Source organism: Triticum dicoccoides, chromosome 7B (assembly GCF_002162155.2).
Source record: "Triticum dicoccoides isolate Atlit2015 ecotype Zavitan chromosome 7B, WEW_v2.0, whole genome shotgun sequence".
NCBI classification, from domain to species: Eukaryota; Viridiplantae; Streptophyta; class Magnoliopsida; order Poales; family Poaceae; genus Triticum; species Triticum dicoccoides.
The window spans coordinates 449379861-449401908 of NC_041393.1; positions in this window are offsets into that span (position 1 = coordinate 449379861).

A 22048-nucleotide genomic window follows, 5' to 3' on the forward strand; every position below is an offset into this window, starting at 1 on the left:
AAATCACCCGGAACACTTCCGGTGTCCGAATATAGTCGTCCAATATATCAATCTTTATGTCTCCACCATTTTGAGACTCCTCGTCATGTCCGTGATCACATCCGGGACTCCGAAAAAACTTCGGTACATCAAAACTTATAAACTCATAATAAAACTGTCATCGTAACGTTAAGCGTGCGGACCCTACGGGTTCGAGAACTATGTAGACATGACCTAGAACCATTCTCGGTCAATAACCAATAGCGGGACCTGGATGCCCATATTGGTTCCTACATATTCTACGAAGGCCTTTATCGGTCAAACCGCATAACAACATATGTTGTTCCCTTTGTCATCGGTATGTTACTTGCCCGAGATTTGATCATCGGTATCGAATACCTAGTTCAATCTCGTTACCGGCAAGTCTCTTTACTCGTTCCGTAATACATCATCTCATAACTAACTCATTAGTTACAATGCTTGCAAGTCTTAGGTGATGAGTATTACCGAGAGGGCCCAGAGATACCTCTCCGACAATCGGAGTGACAAAACCTAATCTCGAATTATGCCAACCCAACATGTACCTTCGGAAACACCTGTAGAGCACCTTTATAATCACCCAGTTACGTTGTGACGTTTGGTAGCACACAAAGTGTTCTTCCGGTAAACGGGAGTTGCACAATCTCATAGTTGCAGGAACTTTGTATAAGTCATGAAGAAAGCAATAGCAGTATACTAAACGATCAAGTGCTAGGCTAACGGAATGGGTCATGTCAATCACATCATTCTCCTAATGATGTGATCCCATTAATCAAATGACAACACATGCCTATGGTTAGGAAACATAACCATCTTTGATTAATGAGCTAGTCAAGTAGAGGCATACTAGTGACTATATGTTTGTCTATGTATTCACACATGTATCATGTTTCCGGTTAATACAATTCTAGCATGAATAATAAACATTTATCATGATATGAGGAAATAAATAATAACTTTATTATTGCCTCTAGGGCATATTTCCTTCAGCTTCTACCTAGTGCCATGGCGGCGCAGCAGATCACGGAGTCCGATGTGAGGCGCCTGACACAGGAGCTCCATGCCAAGGATGCGGAGCTCAGGGCCAAGGACGTGGAGCTCCGTGAGCTCAAGGAGGAGAGGAGTGCCATGCTCCTCCATTATGTGCGGGAGTTCACGGAGCTTCAAAAGCGGCAGGCGTCCACCACAAAGATGCTCGAGGCGTCGGGGGCGTTGCTGCAGAAAGCGGGGAGATATGATAGGCCGTCAGGGGAGCCGGCTGGAGCGCGAGCGGGCCAATCGTGACGAGGTCCAGGATCGCCTCAGCCACTTGGTGAGCCAAGTTGCAACGCACGTGTTGCGGCTGCGCGATGCCTACCGTCGTGCCAGCGCGACGATGCCGGCCGTTGAGCTAAACTCGTTCGACCACCTAGTCGACTTCAACGAGCTGCGGCTTCCTGACCTGGTCTCCTTCTTCACCTATATCTTCGAGGAGCTGAGCCGTCTCCGTGCGACGGTGGGTGCTGAGCCGGACAAGGAGGGGTTGCGGGCTGCCGTCGCCGTTGCCGAGCGAATCCTTTCAGGGCTTTGTCACCGGAATCCATTCGTGCCATTGGACGCCGTCTTTGACGAGATGGCTCCCATCGACCAGGAGCGGGCTCTACGGGCGGTTGCACCCTGCATCACCGATGACGTGCACCTCGAGAAGCAGAGGGACATCGGTGGTGTTTAGGCGCCCTCTGCATGGGCATGTCCATGTCTCGGCGCAACATGGCCGTTGGATCAAACTCAGACGGTACAGATCAGTCACTGTAGCACAAAGCGTGTGGGTGTGTTTGGTTGCATTCTCATCTCAATATAGTTGTTTCCTCTTCGTCTATTTTTGTCAACCTACTAGTGTGGACTCATGCACCATCCATGCACTCTGCCAAACACCCAAAAGTGGGTCGAGAAGGGAACTTTTGCTCCCATCCCATGCACCCTTCATACACCTTGTCTAACACTATTGGATGTGCTTCATATGGTTCATGTTTCATGGAGTACTGTAGCCATACTCTCTGTGCGCTGTGGACCTTGTTCTATTAACATTGATCTCACCATTCATTCTCGACCGGACAGTCGAAAAAGCGGTACTATGTTACATATAGGAGTAGTTGACATGCGCACAACATCATTTGTTATCGTCATATCTTACTACACTAGCAACAAGATTGTGTAGTACTGACGTATGAACCACTTCACATGGCTACTAGTAGGAGCAATGTGTATGTTCAAGTGGCTGTCGTGTTTCGCACTCCTTCGTCGAAGAGTGGAAACACTTGTTGTAATCATTTTATTCTTCAGAATGAAAAACAGTGGACACTCTCTACCATGCGGATCCTCCTCCAGCCATGCACTAAATTACTCACTTTCGCCGACGTGTGGGACAGCCAGCACCTGGGTCCACCAGCCATGCACTAAATTACTCCGTAGTAGAGTGACGGAATACTACCCCGATCGAACCACAGCAGTAATGCCCAATGAGCCATCAAATCACAAAACCCCCTCCTTTCCAGCAGTAAGTTGGACGGACGAAGCAACCATCATTTCACTCTTCTCTCTCAGCTTCCTCTCTTGAAGAAAACCCCCACTCGCTTTGCTTCTCCCTCATCTTGTTCCTCCTTTCACTCTTCTCTCTCAGCTTCCTCTCTTGGATGGACGCTGGAGCACCGGCTGACGTGATGTCTATGGCTCTGGCCAAAACCGTCGAGGCTCATGGTACGAAGAAGCGCAAGCACCCCACTGAGACTACCACAGATAAGCTCAAAGCCATCGCCCTGTCCAAGCCCCCCTCTCCGGGATCCCTCATTAAGCAAGTCCAGGTAATGTCTCTTGTTGATGATCTTTTTCTCGATCTTGATCGTGTTTTTTCATCTAACACGCAGTACTAGTACTGGTAGTACAACTTTCTGGGTGATCTTGCATGTGATTTTAGTGTGCCAAATGACGGTTCTAAATTCCTCTTTTGACCAAAACATGCGAGAGGTTGACACTGATTTCTTATAGATTACTTTCAACTACTCCCTCTGTCCCAAATTTCCTGTCTTAGATTTGTCTAGATACGGAGATACATCCGTATCTAGACAAATCTAAGACAAGAATTTTGGGATGGAGGGAGTACTTTATGAACATCAATGCTACCTTTTAAGAGGGTATATTTGCCTCAGTAACTTGTGTTATGGATATTGCATGTAATCCCTCTGCTCTCATGCCTTTGAAGACATGTTCTAGTGTCTTTGTTCACTCATTTCTGTGCGTATATGTAGTCATATATGGAGTATAATATCGAAAATCATCTTATATTTCTGAACGGAGGTAGTAATAAAATATGGTTTCTGCTTGAATTAGAACCAGGTCCGCGGTGGAGATGAAGTTCTCAAAGTCATGCCGAGTGAACTGGAAGACCTGATGATGAGTTCTACTGCTGAACTATCTAGCTACTGTGTCCTTTTCGCCACGTGTCCTGAACCAGTGTTTTCCTGTAGCATTGTTGTCAGGTGTGTTCTCGAGGTTGTACTTGACCACAACAATTTCCTGGATGTGCCTTCGATTACGAAGGGTGTGGTTCTTGTAAAGCTTCCCAACAAATCTGATGCGGCTTGTCTTCATCATCATGTTTATGAGTGGAAAGACCACTCTGTTAGGTTCTCCAAGGTTCACAAGATGGTGATGGTGCATGTAGACATCTCACACGAAGTCCATGGCCTAGTCAGTTATGTGGGGTTCATCCCGTAGGTCGGTGGCAAGAAATAGTCTGTAGAGTTTAGTTAGTGCAACTTTGCTTGTCTGTAGTAAGTACTATTGTTCAGTACTTGATTTGTGTTTGTGAACCCTGTATTGTTTATTAGTACTGCCGCTTTTGGTGTGTGGTCAGTCCTGAGAATGGTCTATGTTAATGTCTGTCCACTCAATTCAGCCTGTACATTTTGAAGTATCCAGATCATATTTTTTGTGAGGACGGTTTATCAATTATGGTTACTTGCCAATATCTGTATGCATTGCAGGGTTTATCGCACCCACCAGGATTTCCAGTCCCATGGATGTTTGGTCCATACGATTTGTCACAACCTTTGGACTGTCCTGCTTGTGGGAGTAGGCGGGGCCCCTGCATGCCACAAGTAGTTGGACGATCAATCTTCTGTTTAGTACTTCAACATAGTGATTTCCTGGTAAGGATTCACTCGTGTCACATCAAGTAAATCTTATTGATTTACTGTCTAAATCTTATTGATTTAATGTCATGTTTTCTTTCTTTTCCTGCAATTTTACGATGCAGGTTTTGCCATGTGACATTCATCACAGAATAAACCGTTTGGTTTGCTCTACGATGGCTATTTTTGCAGGTTTCACTTCTGATGTCGTGTCAGTAACGAAGGCACTGTCCATCACTTATATTACTGGAAAAAATTGGATCAGTCTGTTGTCTAAGTACAAGCTGAATCCCAAAGATGAAATGCAGTTTGGTTTAACAAAAATGCCACAATTAGTCCTTCCCGCGTTTAAAAGAAATGAAGAAAACAAACTGGATCACGGTCACGGATCCTAGTCAAGTTAGAAAGCTGATCATAGCAGACCAGACACGATCGCCACTGTCTCGCACAGATCGAGCACCGACAGTTGCTCCAGCACTGACAGCGGTAGCAACTCAATCTGATCCAGCTGAGGATTGGGCACCGACCGCGTCAGCAGATCATTCTGATCTACCAGAGGATCTGGCATCGACACCGGCTCCTACTCCGACACCGGCACCAGCTCTACAAGGAGCACCAGCTCCGGCAGCAGCAGCGGCTTCGGCACCTCCACCAACACTTGCACTTGCATCTGGTCCGGCCCGTGCAATTGCACCGGCAACAGACTGGGCTGCAGTTCGCACTTCATATACCAAAGTCCTTACAAAAACCGACATGTCCACCTTCTTGGTAAGCATTGGCCGCCCAAGTGCTTCGTTCTTGTTTTCCATGTTGTTTCACATGATTCACTATGTTGATCTAACTGTTTGGGTATGTCTTCTTGTTCGCAAACAGAGAATTCCTAGAGCAACGAGGGAGTCGTTCAACAATCCGGGCGACCGCGGCCAAGTTTCTCTTACCATGCACAGCCTTGGTGTGAATGAACCTGCTCAATATACCGTAAGTACAAAGGATGGTCGCATGATGATTGATGCTAAAGGATGGTCAAGGTTCAAATCTAAATCATCTCTTGCGGTAGGGGATGATGTCAAAATTGAACTTTCTCGACAAGGAGAGCTGGTCCAAATCAACTTTGAAATTCTTCAGTAGCAGCACGCAACTGCCTAACTGATCTATCCTCCGAGAGATTTTGATGTAATAATCTGGCATGGTGAAACAAGTGTCCTGTGTGTATAAGTAGTACGACAGTATTATTTATCACATGGTATATAGTTGATAGAATTGCAACTCTGATTGCTGGTTAGGAACTGTCGTTCGATTTCATTCCAACAGCTGCCGTGCTTTATTCAATTTTGTGTATTCGCCTTGCGACAACATCTAAAACCAGCACAGTACCGATCGCTTGCAATATGAAAAGCGCTGAGGTAGAACACAGCCCAAACATGCAGGGTCGGCCTGCGGCCCAAAGTCTAGAACCGTGAGCCTATCTGAGTATTATATTCTCAGCTGGATCCCCATAAAAAAAGCTGAACCCCCATAATGCTCGTGCGTTGCAGAGGGAGTATATTTCTCGGCAAGGTGAGCCTGTGATATAAAAGATTTGTATATTTCTTTACAGAGGGAGTATCTCTCTGTATCTCTCTGTCAAAAAATATATTTATGTGTAACTAGTTACTCCTGTCTTTCTACTTCCTTTCGCTGATATGTGGGGCAACCGGCAACGGGGTCCACGTGCCATATGCACAAATTAGAGTGCACAACTTCACGGTAGACACACCCCGGTCATAGCGCCCTAGTAATGCCCAATGAGCCGTCAAATCACAACCCCCCCTCTTTCCAGCTTTAGCAGTAAGCTGGACGGATGAAGTGGCAATATTTCATTGGGCCTGAATCCTCTTCTCCCTCGTCTGCTTGTTCAGAGAAAACCCCCGCTCGGCGATTGCATAGGGTTTTCTCATGGAGAACCAGGTACAAATTCTTCATCCATCCCCAATAAATCCAAGTCCCTTGGTCGCAGGTAATCCTAGGATGGCAGCCGCCACCGTTGATGCATTTTTCTTCGTACTGAATCTAGTGTGTTTCAGTTGCAGTGCCCAAAGTGCGAGTGCCCTACAGATTTCTGCGCCCTCGGTGAGATGCCACACTTGTTCCTTCTCATCCTAACACAGCATTTTGAAACGCGCACAGTATGTTCCTAGAATCCTCTTCTCTATACGGGAGGGTGGGGTTTTTTTTGAACATGTTGTGTTCTCATATTATTTTTCCTGCGGTGTATTATTTGCTCTGCCAGAACACATGTACTCAAGATGCTTGGCCTTGCCATAACTGAATACACTAGTTTAACGGTCACAGTAAAGACAAGCCATGGATATTACTTCCGAGTTGGGTTCATGAACCAAGAAGATCGCTGCTTTTTTATGGACGAACTTGGATAAACTTTCTCAAGTGTTACAGACTAAAAGTTGGCGCACGAATGTTGATGGAAATATCAAAACCTGGTCTCATCTTCACTGCGATCTTCCACCCCGGCGTCGTTCCAATTGTTCATCCATGTTAGTTTTTTATCTGGTTCTTTCTTGTTGCCTCGATTACTTCTTAATCCACCTATTATGTCTAACTAATCACAATTTAACTTTAGAAGTAGCAACGAATCTCTCACAACGATGCTACTTCTAACTAATATTTTCTTATAATTGGTGGCACGTGTAGGTTTTTTCAGAGTTAAGCAGTCTGCTCGTTTGTTACTCTGTAATAACTCGGCTGTTACTAATGGCACTGAAGTTGACTGGATCGACATCCACAAGTTCCTACACTTTATTGATCGTCTTGAGGTCCTTGTGGGGTGTTTCAATGGTGGAAGTCCACGTGGGATAGGTGTGCCACTGCTGCACGTGTTGAACAGGTCCAACTGTGTCGAGAAACTTATGGTACAAGCTGTTTTCTGTTATATATGTTGTTCATAAACTATTGCTTATACACAGTTTTACAATTGTGATCTTCTTGAAACAGGAACTGCCGAGTTCTATTGTTCCTATACAGATGCCTGACCATGGTCGGGTCAGACTTGCGCTTGGTCACAACATGATGTTTATGTCGACCTACTCAATTCCCCTTGGAGGTGAAAAGATACTTATTCATGGGTGGTCTCAAATAATGAAGGCCCGTCCATCTTGGAGAATAGGACAGAAGATTATGTTCATGCTTTTCCATGGCTCTAAAGAGAATATACTGTTTATTGACCACGTTGCGAGATGAAGCCGCTTTCAGAAGGTTGTGGATGCGCGGGGTGGCGCCTGGGCCTTGTCCTGGGGCTAGGCGGCCTCACCCTTGGTTAACTGTAGGCAAAGTAGCACTGTTCGAGGCGTGCTTTGTATGGTTGAACCTGTATAAGTACTCATACTCCTTTCAGCTTTGGTTGTTAAGTGCCCCTGCTGGTTTCAGTTAAGGTTGTTAAGTACTCCTGCTGCTTTTACAGTCTGTCATGTTTCTTCAGTCCTGTCTTCCTCCAGCCGCCAAAACCAAACCAGCGCGGGCGGGGCCGCCTGCTTCCGCCTCCCACGGCTGGCTGCGCCTCAGCGCACGCATCACCGCCCCACCGTCTCCTAAATCGTTAACGCCAACGTCCTCTGCGCACTTTGGTGCGCTCGCCGTGGCGCCGCCCTCTCGCGTTGTCAACATGGTCAACAAACAACAGGAATCGGCAGAAGTACGTGGAGAGGATGACAGTAGGGGCCCACCACGTCAGTCTATGGGAAAATAAAATGCTTCCTCCTAGTGTTTTCCTGACATCTGGGACCCACGACATTGTGAGCGTATATAGTCAATAGACAAGAGAACAGCACAAGATCGACTGACACCTGGGACGTAGCTACTCGAGCAGCATTTTTTTGTTTGGTATTGTTGAGACGGAGCAGGGTTTGAACTAGGCTGTGGCCCGTCTAGCCCAGGCTTATATTTTATGTTCACCATGTGACCAGCCCAGCTATTTTTTCTTTGTTAAAATGAGCTCAGTTTATTTTTTCTGAAGAATACCCAATCCAGGCCTACTTATTTTTCTATGCCCTGATGGGCTGCAACTCTCTCAAGACGCCTGCAAATCTTGAAAGTAATATGAAATGGGTTGTAAATATAAAAACAGATGACAAATTGGCAACTACTTTATAATTTCTGATTTTTTTCACATTTTCAGATTCCTATTTCACTGGGCATTAACCTAATTTAAATATATCTTCAAAGTACTTTAAATCTAGCTCGACATTTCGGTATTAAAAATAGTTTGGAACCCACAGAAATATGTGAAATTGGCCCTAGCCAACCAAAAAGAACGACTGCAATAAATTGCATAAGAAGTTGCCATGAGCTATATATAAATTATTAAAAAAAGAGGGACTGGTCTGACTTGTGGGCCTGTTTAGTTGACGCGTACGCAAGATTTTTTTAGTTATTATATACTACATAAACAAACGATTCTAGCAGACGTAACCGTTGGATGTCAATCCAACGGCCGTCGTGTTTCTTCAATCTCTGATCTTCTTGCTCCAGCCGCCAAAGCAGCGCAGGCGGGACCGCCTGCTTTCGCCTCCCGTGGCCGGCTGTGCTGCCGCGCAGGCCTCAGCGCCCCCTACTACTCCCACCGCTGGCCAGGGCATCCCTCTACTCACTCACACCCCCTGTTATTCTGCGGCGATGGCAGCCTCACACCACAGCCAAACCGGTGAACCCTCGTACTCCTCTCCGCGCGGACTTCCACTGCCGCATCTGCCCCGGCTCCGCGTCGTCCCCTTCCTAGGCCTCACCGTCGTCCACCGTTGTGGTGCTCTCGGTGCGGCGTGGTCAATGTGGTCAACGACCGACTTCCATCGGAAGAGTACTGTACGTGGAGAGGCTGACAGCTGGGTCCACGGCAGCCGCAAGGAATTGCCTCCTTATTACGCGGAAAATAATTATTCCTCCACCTGACAGCAGGGACCCACCGGACGAGCCACCAGTATTTCGCAAAAAAAAACGTTTCCCCCTGACTGCTGGGACCAACAGGACGGGCCACCATATTTCGCAAAAAAAAATGTTACCCCCACTATCAGCTCGGACCCACCGGAAGTGCCTCCTTATTACGCACAAAAAAATGAATACCCCCTGCTAGCTGGGACCAACTTTGGTGGGAGGCTGACTTGTGCGCCTACTAAGTTGACTGGGACGGAGGCCTTTGTCAACTTTAGTGAAAGTGCACCTATCCCTAGGTGGTTTTGGTAATTCCTAACAACATATAGCTCATTGAGCTAACATCATTCCAAGATGAATATTTTAGGAAAAGCTCAATGAGTGGCATGGCATGGATGAGAAAAGTGGATCCCTCAAAATGCTAAGGAGAAAAGGATTGGCTCAAGCTCAAAAAGCTCAAGACTCTACATTTTATATTTTAGTGATCCAAAATCACATTGAGTCTATAGGAAAAGCCAATACTATCAAGGAGGGATGAGGTGTTGCTTAATGAGTTTCTTACTCCACAGTGCTTAGTGATATGCTCCAAAACCCTCAACTACTTTCTCATATCCACATATGACCTAAACCAAAAGTCAAACTCGGCCCCACCGATTCTTTCTACCAGGCGCCACTGAGTTCAGATGTCATAGCCACTGCCACAAACCCTAGGCAAATCGGTCTCACCGATAGGGATCTCGGTCTCGCCGAGATGGGATTGTAATCTCTCTGTTTCCCTTTGTAACGTTTCGGTACCACCGAGATGAGCGATCGGTCCCACCGAGATTTCAATGTAAACTCCCTGTTTCCTTTTCGTAACATTTCGGTCCCACCGAAATGAGCGAATCGGTCCCACCGAGTTTACCTGACCAACTCTCTGGTTAGCTTATTACCAAAATCGGTCTCACCGAGTTTGTGTAATCGGTCTCACCGACATTACGTTGTGCCCTAACCCTAATCATACCGGTCCTACCGAGTTGCATGTCGGTCCCACCGAAAATCCTAACGGTCACTAGATTTGCTAAATCGGTCTGACCGAGTTTACCAATTCGGTCCCACCGAGTTTGGCAAGTTGTGTGTAACGGTTAGATTTTGTGTGGAGGCTATATGTACCCCTCCACCTCCTCTTCATTCATGGAGAGAGCCATCAGAACAAACCTACACTTCCAACTTGCTATTTTTTGAGAAGGAACCACCTACTCATGTGTTGAGGCCAAGATATTCCATTCCTACCATATGAATCTTGATCTCTAGCCTTCCCCAACTTGCTTTCCACTCAAATCTTCTTTCCACCAAATCCAAATCCTGTGAGAGAGAGTTGAGTGTTGGGGAGACTATCATTTGAAGCACAAGAGCAAGGAGTTCATCATCAACACACCATTTGTTACTTCTTGGAGAGTGGTGTCTCCTAGATTGGCTAGGTGTCACTTGGGAGCCTTCGACAAGATTGTGGAGTTGAACCAAGGAGTTTGTAAAGGCAAGGAGATCGCCTACATCGTGAAGATCTACCGCTAGTGAGGCAAGTCCTTCGTGGGCGACGGCCATGGTGGGATAGACAAGGTTGCTTCTTCGGGGAACCTTCATGGGTGGAGCCCTCCGTGGACTCGCGCAACCGTTACCCTTCGTGGGTTGAAGTCTCCATCAACGTGGATGTACGATAGCACCACCTATCGGAACTACAGCTCAAAAATCACCATGTCTCCAAATTGCGTTTGAATTCTCCAAACCCTTCCCTTTACATTCTTCCAAGTTGCATGCTTTACTTTCTGCTGCTCATATACTCTTTGCATGCTTGCTTGAATTGTGTTAAGATTGCTTGACTTGTGCTAAGATAGCTAAAATCTGCCAAAGACTAAAATTGGGGAAAGGCTAGATTTTTATTTGGTCAAGTAGTCTAATCACCCCCTCTAGACATACTTTCAATCCTACAAGTGGTATCAGAGCTTTGGTCTCCATTTGCTTTGATTTCCATAGCTTTTGGTGGTCATAGCCTTGGTTTCACAACCTAGGAGAGTATGGCGTCTAGCGAGGGAAATTATCACCGTAGAGGTCCTTACTTTAATGGTACTAATTTTGCTAGTTGGAAACATAAGATGAAAATGCATATTCTTGGACATAACCCCGCCGTTTGGGCTATTGTGTGTATTGGCTTGCAAGGTGAATTCTTTGATGGGAGAGAACCAAACCGTGAAGCTAGTGCGGAAGAGTTGAAGATGCTGCAATACAACACTCAAGCTTGTGATATCCTCTTCAACGGATTGTGCCTCGAAGAATTCAACAAAATCAGCCGTCTTGAGAATGCAAAGGAAATTTGGGACACTTTGATTGATATGCATGAAGTTACCGACTCCGTCAAGGAATCCAAGTTGGATGTGCTCCAAAGTCAACTTGACAAGTTCAAAATGAAGGATGGTGAAGGTGTCGCTGAAATGTACTCTAGGCTTGCTCTTATCACAAATGAGACTGCGGGCTTAGGAAGTGAAGAGATGACCGACAAATTCATCATCAAGAAGATCCTAAGAGCTTTGGATGGAAAATATGATACCGTGTGCACATTGGTCCAAATGATGCCAAATTACAAAGATCTCAAGCCAACCGAAGTCATTGGAAGAATTGTTGCTCATGAGATGTCACTCAAGGATAAGGAGGAACTTCACAACAAGTCAAGTGGTGCTTACAAAGCCTCATGTGAAGCCCCCACATCATCAAGTGAGAAACAAACCTTCAATGAAGAATTGAGCTTAATGGTGAAGAACTTCAACAAGTTCTACAAGAATAGAAGGAAAGAAAGAAGCTCAAAGTCAAGGTCCTACAATGACAAAAGATCTTCTAGTCGAGAGCGCAATTGCTACAATTGTGGGAGCCTCGGACACTATTCCAATGAGTGTATGGCACCCGACAAAAGAAGAGAAGAATCACCCAAGAGGAGAAGTAGAAGAGAAGAATCACCACCAAGAGAGAGGAGGAGTAGAGATGATCGTTATGAATGAAGAACTTCCCGGAGAAGCAAGGATTCGGAAAGGAAGGACAAGTCATCAAGGAGCTACACAAAACGAAGACATCAAGCTCATGTTGGTGAATGGGTATCCGGCTCCGACTCCGACAAACACTCCGAGAGAAGCTATCACTCCGACTCCGAATATACTCAAGATGAAGGTGTTGCTGGTCTAGCACTTGTGTCAACCAAATCCTACGACATATTTGACTCACCAAATGAAGGACTTGGAAGATGCTTCATGGCTAAAGGCCCAAAGGTAACACACCCCGAGTATGTTGATTTCAATAGTGATGAAGATGACTTGTTAGGTGATGATGATTTACTTGTTGACAACTCTAGTGATGAATACTATGATGAAACGTCAATTAATCATGCTAATCAAGATAAAATGAATGACAATGATAAGGAGAAGATTGAGCTTCTAACTAAATAACTAAACACTCTTAAGTTAGCTCATGAAACTATCTTAGAAGATCATCGAGAACTTTTAAGGACTCATGAGAAGTTACGCTTTGAAAAGCTCAACCTTGAGCAAGATCATGAGTTCTTAAAGGCAACCAATGATGATCTCCGTAAGAAAAGTTCTTCTTACATTGCCAAGCATTTACTCTTATCTACTTACATGCCTCAAGTCAAGTCCACTAACAAGATCAAGAAGGATTCTTCCTCTAGTAGTAACAATAATCATGCTAAATCCAATGTTGTTGCTTCTAGTAGTTCTCTTGATTCCACTAATGATTCTCTTATCCAAGTTACACTTGAGCAAGAAAATAGCCTATTGAAGGGAATTATAGAGAAAGGTGTTTACAAGAGCCTTGCCGGGAGTAAGCAATTTGAGGAAATTGTATGCAAGCAAGGAAGGCACCGGAAGAACCAAGGTGTTGGTTTTGAACGAAAGTTCAATGCCAATGGAGTTGAGTGGGAAGAAGATCAATACCCCAAGACGAAGTTTGTTCCTCAACAAGAGAAGTATGATCCCACTTCCTTCAATGGGACACAAGCTCAAGATGATCTTCCACCACAAGACCACAAGCAAAAAGGCAAGGACAAGCTTCTAGAGGAGATTGATGCATTTGAAGAAGCTCCTAAGGCCTTGGTCAAGTGGGTTCCCAAGACTACGTCAAGTTCTACTTCATCAAGTACGACTACAACTCCAAGGATTCCCATCAAGATGATGTGGATCCCGAAGAAGAAGAACTAGAGAGTTCTTGAGGGTGACTCCACCAAAATATTTCACTCATATCATTTTGGCAACTACAAGTGCAATCAACTTCCACATCTTGCACTAGTTCAAGGAGTAACAAACCCTCTTGTTGGTAAGACAAGGGACAAGGTAACCTAATGCTCTCATAGACATTATCTTGTGTGAGCATGACTATATGTCTATGGATATCCTTGTTTGTTCCTTGTGGGACTAACCCGTGTAGGTATTGAAAGTGCAACTCACTCCAAGGGATTGCTCCAAATGATCTACATCAACATTGAGCATCCACATCTTCAACAGCTACATGAAGTCATCATCGACAAAACCCAAGGTTAGTTTATCCCTCTAAGGGGGGATCTCACATCTAGGGGGAGATTAACTCTAAGAATTGAGTCAAAGCAACTCTAATGGTGTGAACACATCAATGCATTATGTAAAAGTGGTAACCCCACTTGAGCTTAAACGATGAGTATGACCTATGATCAAATGTTCTCATTTGAATCCTAAGTCAATATACTCATATATAGATGACCTAGTCATCGCCAATTATTTGATAGATGCTAGAATCGGTTGTGCATGCTTTGCCACATATTTCATTTGCCATTTTATTATGTGAGCATGTTGGTTGCATATTTTACTCATTCGAAGACATCCACTTGTTGCTTTGATTGGTTGGTTTCTTTTTCTTTTGCCAAGTGGATGAACAAGAATGCCTAAGAACCTTCTCTAGCTGTCTATACTTTTCTCGTCTCAAACTCTATTCATGCTACATCACAAAATTTGATCAAGTCAGATTCGAACCACTCTGTGTGAGGAGCACTCGGAGTCCCCAATTCGTCATAGACTTAAACTTCCAAAACTTCTTTGTGCATTTCGGTCTGACCGATTCCTCCATTTCGGTCATACCAAGACCACTAAGTCGATCTAGGATTTCAATCTCGGTGCAACCGATTTGAACTTTTCGGTCATACCGAGTTGCTATAACTGTATACAGTTCTGCATCTCGGTGCCACCGAGTTGTTCCACTCGGTCACACCCACAGGGTCGGGTTATATATATACTCACGGGCAAAAAATTGGGAACTTTCTCCAAACCCCTTCGCCTGCGCATAGCTCGCTCTGCCTCCAGGGTCTCCGGATCGCCCTCCTCGTTGCTAGCTGCCTCCAGTCGCTGGTCTCTACTGCCGTCAACAGAATTTACCCCCGCCGTTGCCGCCGTAGCGAGTTCATCGCCAAGCTAGGGTATGGACTCGATCCTAGTGCTATCCCCATCCGATTCCTAGCACACTGTGTTCATCATGATTCTTGCCACGATTGAAACTACTCTATCCAGTTAAAACAATCCATAGTTTAGTAATGAATTGAAAATTTAGGGTTAGATTTCCGCCGAAACCATCTCGGACCCACTGAGTTGCAGAACTCGGTTCCACCGATTCGGCAAAGGCCATTGCACAAGTGATTCTCGGTCTGACCGAGAATTGCAAATCGGTGTGACTGATGACCCACAAGTATAGGGGATCTATCATACTCCTTTCGATAAGTAAGAGTGTCGAACCCAACGCGGAGCAGAAGGAAATGATAAGCAGTTTTCAGCAAGGTATTCTCTGCAAGTACTGAAATAAGTGGTAACAGATAGTTTTGTGATAAGATAAATTGTAACGAGCAACAAGTAACAAAAGTAAATAAAGTGCAGCAAGGTGGCCCAATCCTTTTTGTAGCAAAGGACAAGCCTGGACAAACTCTTATAATAGGAAAAGCGCTCCCGAGGACACATGGGAATATCATCAAGCTAGTTTCCATCACGCTCATATGATTCGCGTTCGGCACTTTGATAATCTGATATGTGAAGGAAATATGCCCTAGAGGCAATAATAAAGTTATTATTTATTTCCTCATATCATGATAAATGTTTATTATTCATGCTAGAATTGTATTAACCGGAAACATGATACGTGTGTGAATACATAGACAAAACTATAGTCACTAGTATGCCTCTACTTGACTAGCTCATTAATCAAAGATGGTTATGTTTCCTAACCATGGACATGTGTTGTCATTTGATTAGTGGGATCACATCATTAGGAGAATGATGTGATTGACATGACCCATTCCGTTAGCCTAGCACTTGATCGTTTAGTATACTGCTATTGCTTTCTTCATGACTTATACAAAGTTCATGCAACTATGAGATTGTGCAACTCCCGTATACCGGAAGAACACTTTGTGTGCTACCAAACGTCACAACGTAACTGGGTGATTATAAAGGTGCTCTACAGGTGTTTCCGAAGGTACATGTTGGGTTGGCATAATTCGAGATTAGGTTTTGTCACTCCGATTGTCGGAGAGGTATCTCTGGGCCCTCTCGGTAATACTCATCACCTAAGCCTTGCAAGCATGTAACTAATGAGTTAGTTATGAGATGATGTATTATAGAACGAGTAAAGAGACTTGCCAGTAACGAGATTGAACTAGGTATTGGATACCGACGATCAAATCTCGGGCAAGTAACATACCGATGACAAAGGGAACAAAGTATGTTGTTATGCGGTTTGACCGATAAAGATCTTCGTAGAATATGTAGGAACCAATATAGGCATCCAGGTCCCGCTATTGGTAATTGACCGAGAATGGTTCTAGGTCATGTCTACATAGTTCTCGAACCCGTAGGGTCCGCACGCTTAACGTTTCGATGACAGTTTTATTATGAGTTTATAAGTTTTGATGTACCGAAGTTTGTTCGGAGTCCCGGATGTGACCACAGACATGACGAGGAGTCTCGAAATGGTCGAGACATAAAGATTGATATATTGGAAACCTATATTTGGACATCGGAATGGTTCCGGGTGAAATCGGGATTTTACTGGAACACCGGGGGGTTACCGGAACCCTCCCGGGGGATATTGGGCCTTAGTGGGCCAAGAGGGAGAAGAGGAGGGCCGGCGAGGGCAGGCCGCGCGCCCCCTCCCCCCTAGTCCGAATAGGACAAGGAAGGGGGGCGGCGCCCCCCTTTCCTCTTTCCCCTTCCCCCTTTCCTTCTCCACCAAGGCAAGAGAGGGGAGTCCTACTCCCGGTGGGAGTAGGACTCCTCCAGGCGCACCCCTAGGAGGCCGGCCGCACCTCCCCCTCCCTCCTTTATATACGGGGGCGAGGGGGCACCCATAGACACACAAGTTGATCTACGGAGTTTAGGCGAAGCCCTGCGCCGGTAGAACATCATCATCGTCACCACGCCGTCGTGCTGACAGAACTCATCTCCGGAGCTCGGCTGGATCGGAGGCCGGAGATCGTCATCGAGCTGAACGTGTGCTGAACTCGGAGGCTCCGTACGTTCTGTGCTTGGATCGGTCAGATTGTGAAGACGTACGACTACATCAACCGCGTTGTGCTAACGCTTCCGCTTACGGTCTACGAGGGTACGTGGACGAACACTCTCCCCTCTCGTTGCTATGCCATCACCATGATCTTGCGTGTGCGTAGGAATTTTTTTGAAATTACTACGTTCCCCAACAATATGTGGGTGGACCGGTGATTGGGTGTTGTTCTTACTTGAACAAGCATCCCACTTATGATTAACCTCTATTGCAAGCATCCGCAACTACAACAAAAGTATTAAGGTAAACCTAACCATAGCATGAAACATATGGATCCAAATCAGCCCCTTACGAAGCAACGCATAAACTAGGGTTTAAGCTTCTGTCACTCTAGCAACCCATCATTTACTTATTACTTCCCAATGCCTTCTTCTAGGCCCAAATAATGGTGAAGTGTTATGTAGTCGACGTTCACATAACACCACTAGAGGCTAGACAACATACATCTCATCAAAATATCGAACGGATACCAAATTCACATGACTACTAATAGCAAGACTTCTCCCTTGTCCTCAGGAACAAACGTAATTACTCACAAAGCATATTCATGTTCATAATCAAAGGGGTAATAATATGCATAAAGGATCTGAACATATGATCTTCCACCAAATAAACCAACTAGCATCAACTACAAGGAGTAATCAACACTACTAGCAACCTACTAGCACCAATCCCGGACTTGGAGACAAGAATTGGATACAAGAGATGAACTAGGGTTTGGAGATGAGATGGTGCTGGTGAAGATGTTGATGGAGATTGCCCTCTCCCGATGAGAGGAGCGTTGATGATGACGATGGTGATGGTTTTCCCCTCCCGGAGGGAAGTGTCCCCCGCAGAACAGCTCTGCCAGAGCCCTAGATTGGTTCCGCCAAGGTTCCGCCTCGTGGCGGCGGAGTCTCGTCCCGAAAGGTTGCCTTCTATTTTTTTCTCATTGAAAGACTTCATATAGGAGAAGATGGGTGTCGGAGAGCCACCAGGGGGCCCACGAGGTAGGGGGGCGCGCCCCAAGGGGGGTGCGCTCCCCACCCTCGTGAGCAGGGTGTGGGCCCCCTGGCCTTCATCTTTGGCGACGATTTTTCTTTATTTATATTAAGATATTCCGTGGAGTTTCAGGACTTTTGGAGTTGCGCAGAATAGGTCTCCAATATTTGCTCATTTTCCAGCCTAGAATTCCAGCTGCCGGCATTCTCCCTCTTCATGTAAACATTGTAAAATAAGAGAGAATAGCCATAAGTATTGTGACATAACGTGAAATAACAGCCCATAATGCAATAAATATTGATATAAAAGCATGATGCAAAATGGACGTATCAACTCCCCCAAGCTTAGACCTCCCTTGTCCTCAAGCGAAAAGCCGATAACAATAAATATGTCCTCATGTTTAGAGGTAGAGACGTCGATAAAAATAAAATACGGACATGAAGGCATCATGATTATTTCCATAACAGCAACATATATAGATTTTGTCATACGATTTCTTATGTTCAAGTGATGACCTTTTCACAATGCGAAAGTATGAATCAGAAACCTTATTGAGCACCAACAAATTATAACCTCAGTCATTGAAGCAATTGCAATTTATCATAACATCGGAAAGAGTCTATGTCAGAGCTTAAAAGCAAGTCCACATACTCAACTATCACTTAGTACTTCATAATTGCTCACACTCACGCAATACTTGTGGTTACGGAGTTTTAATCGGACACGGAGAAAGATAGGGGCTTATAGTTTTGCCCCACAACCTTTTACCTCAAGGGTAATGTCAACAATAATAATTCATGCTCCCCTACATCCAATTATATATATATATATATATCATGTTCTTTCCAACATGCTGAGCTTGCCAAAGGATAAAATGGAAAAGGAAAGGTGAAGATCACCGTGACTCTTGAATAAGGTAGAGGATAATAATAAAAGATAGGCCCTTCGCAGAGGTAAGCAGAGGTTGTCATGCGCGTTTAGGGTTGATGCACAAAATCTTAATGCAAAAGAACGTCACTTTATATTGCCCCTTGTATGTGGACCTTTATTATGCAGTTCGTCGCTTTTATTACTTCCACAACAAGTTCGTACAAAGCTTATTTCTATGCACAAATAAGTCGTGCATATTTAGAGAGCAATTTTTATTGCTTGCACCGATGACAACTTACTTGAAGGATCTTACTCAATCCATAGGTAGATATGGTGGACTCTCATGGCAAAACTGGTTTAAGGGTATTTGGAAGCACAAGTAGTATTTCTACTTGGTGCTGAGAATTTGGCTAGCATGAGGGGGAAAGGCAAGCTCAACACGTTAGAGGATCCATGACAACATACTTTATCTCAGATGTAAGAAAACATAACTCATTATGTTGTCTTCCTTGTCCAACCTCAACTCTTTAGCATGTCATATTTTAATGAGTGCTCACAATCATAAAAGATGTCAATGATAATATATCTATATGTGAAACCTCTCTTTCCTTATTACTTCCTATTAATTGCAACGATGACCAAAGCTATATTTGCCAACTCCCAACAACCTTTAATCATCATAATCTTTCTATATGAAGTCATTACTCTCAATAAGATCAATATGAAGTTTTTGATTCTTTTTATTCTTTTTCTTCTTTTCTTTTATTCACCCAAGATCATGGCAAAATAAGCAATCCCTTGACTCAACACTAATCTTTATTATATAGCTCACGGACTCAATTACAAAGAAGGATCATAAAGCAAAACTCAAAACTAGATCATGCCATGACTTTATTCTACTATATCAAGATACTACTAATAGGATCGAACTAAGAAGAACGGTAAAGATAGGAGTTGTGATGGTGATACGATACCAGGGCACCTCCCCCAAGCTTGGCAGTTGCCAAGGGGAGTGCCCATACTCATGTGATTATATCTCCTTCTTTGTTGTTGACGGTGGAGGTGTTGGTGATGATGCAGGTTTGTCGTCCACCTTCCATGGCATAGGCTCACCATCATAGAAGGATGATCAAGTCTCCGGAATCCTCAAATCTGCAGCCAAACTCATCCTTTTGAATCTATATTCATACTCACAGTTTTGATTTTGAAGATCATAGATTTGGGCTTGGAGGTGCTCGATCTTCTCATGTAGCCTGAAGATGGCCTCCTTGGTGTTCTTGGCATCCGGCTCATAGTTGTTGGTGAACTCCGCGAGCATCTTGTGGCTAGCGTTGATTCCACGCTCCACCATCCCCTGGCACTTGAAAACTTGTTGCTCCATTGCTTCGAGCCTCGACTCCACGCTTCCGGTTCCCTTTGTTCCCTCAACATCGCCGATGTGTAGCAACCCATCACGCATCTCAATGGTTTGAGGGTGTCGCAGCACCTCCGCAAGGTAAGGGTTGATCACCTTCTTGAAGAACTTGTCCTTGGAAGCACTCGGGGTCGTCATGATGATCTAGACCTGTCAGAAAAACAGCTCGAAACAAGAACAGGGGAGATTTGCATGATACGAGAGTCAAAACCTTCGGGAGAATATATAATGAATTTTTACCGACCAAAATACGTATCGTGCAAGAAAACGGAGTCCGGAGGGCACACGAGGTGCTCACGAGGTAGGGGGCGCGCCCAGGAGGGTAGGGCGCGCCCACCACCCTCGTGGGGCCCTCGTGTCCTTCCCAGACTGCCACTTATTTTTCTATTTTTCTAAATATTCCAAAACGGAGAAATATTGCCTTAAAAATTGTTTTGGAGACGGTTTACTTACCGTACCACATACCTATTCCTTTTCGGAGTCTGAAACGGTCTGGAAGGTGTCCCTTATGTATTCCTCCGGGGTTACGGTTTCAATAATATTTGTTTCAACATTTATAGGATTACCTGAGATATAGTGTTTGATCCTTTGACCGTTTACCACCTTCAGATTCGTGCCTTCGAAGTTATTGATTTTTATGGCACCGGAACAATAGACCTCCTCGATAACGTAGGGACCTTCCCATTTAGAGAGAAGTTTTCCTGCAAAAAATATTAAACGAGAGTTGTATAGCAATACATAGTCACCTACATTAAACTCATGCTTTTGTAGCCTTTTGTCATGCCATCTTTTAACTTTTTCTTTAAACAACTTGGCATTTCATAAGCTTGGGTTCTCCATTCATCAAGTGAGCTAATATCAAATAACCTCTTCTCACCGGCAAGTTTGAAATTATAATTGAGATCTTTAATAGCCCAATATGCCTTATGTTCTACTTCGAGAGGTAAGTGACATGCTTTTCCATAAACCATTTTATACGGAGACATACCCATAGGATTCTTATATGCAGTTCTATAGGCCCATAATGCGTCATCCAGTTTCTTGGACAAATTCTTTCTAGACCTATTAACAGTCTTTTGCAAAATTAATTTGAGCTCCCTATTGCTCAACTCTACTTGACCACTAGACTGCAGATGATAAGGAGATGAGATTCTATGATTGACATCATACTTAGCAAGCATCTTACAGAAAGCACCATGAATAAAGTGTGAACCACCATCAGTCATTAAATATCTAGGGACACCAAACCTCGGAAAAATAACTTCCTTAACATTTTAATAGAGGTGTTATGATCAGCACTACTAGTTGGAATAGCTTCTACCCACTTAGTAACGTAATCAACAGCAACTAAAATATGTGTATATCCATTAGAGGCAGGAAAAGGTCCCATATAATCAAAGCCCCAAACATCAAATGGTTCAATAACAAGTGAATAATTCATAGGCATTTCTTGGCGTCTACTAATATTACCAATTCTTTGACATTCATCGCAAGACAAAACAAACTTACGGGCATCCTTGAAGAGAGTGGGCCAATAAAAACCGGATTGCAATACCTTATGTGCAGTTCTATCTCCAGCGTGGTGTCCTCCATAAGCTTCAGAGTGACACTTGTGTAGGATCTGTTCCTATTCATGCTCAGGTACACAACGTCTAATAATACCATCTACTCCTTTATAAAGATGTGGGTCGTCCCAAAAGTAATGTCGCAAATCATAGAAAAACTTTCTCTTTTGTTGGTATGTGAAGCTAGGTGGTATAAATTTAGCAACAATATAATTAGCATAATCAGCATACCATGGAGTGCTACGAGAAGTGCTTATGACATTTAATTGTTCATCAGGAAAGCTATCATCAATAGGTAGTGGGTCATTAAGAACATTCTCTAGCCTAGATAAGTTGTCTGCAACGGGGTTCTCAGCTCCTTTTTAATCAACAATATGCAAATCGAATTCTTGCAGCAAGAGAACCCATCTAATAAGTCTAGGTTTTGCATCTTTATTTTCCATAATATATTTAATAGCAGCATGATCAGTGTGAATAGTTACTTTAGAATCAACAATATAGGG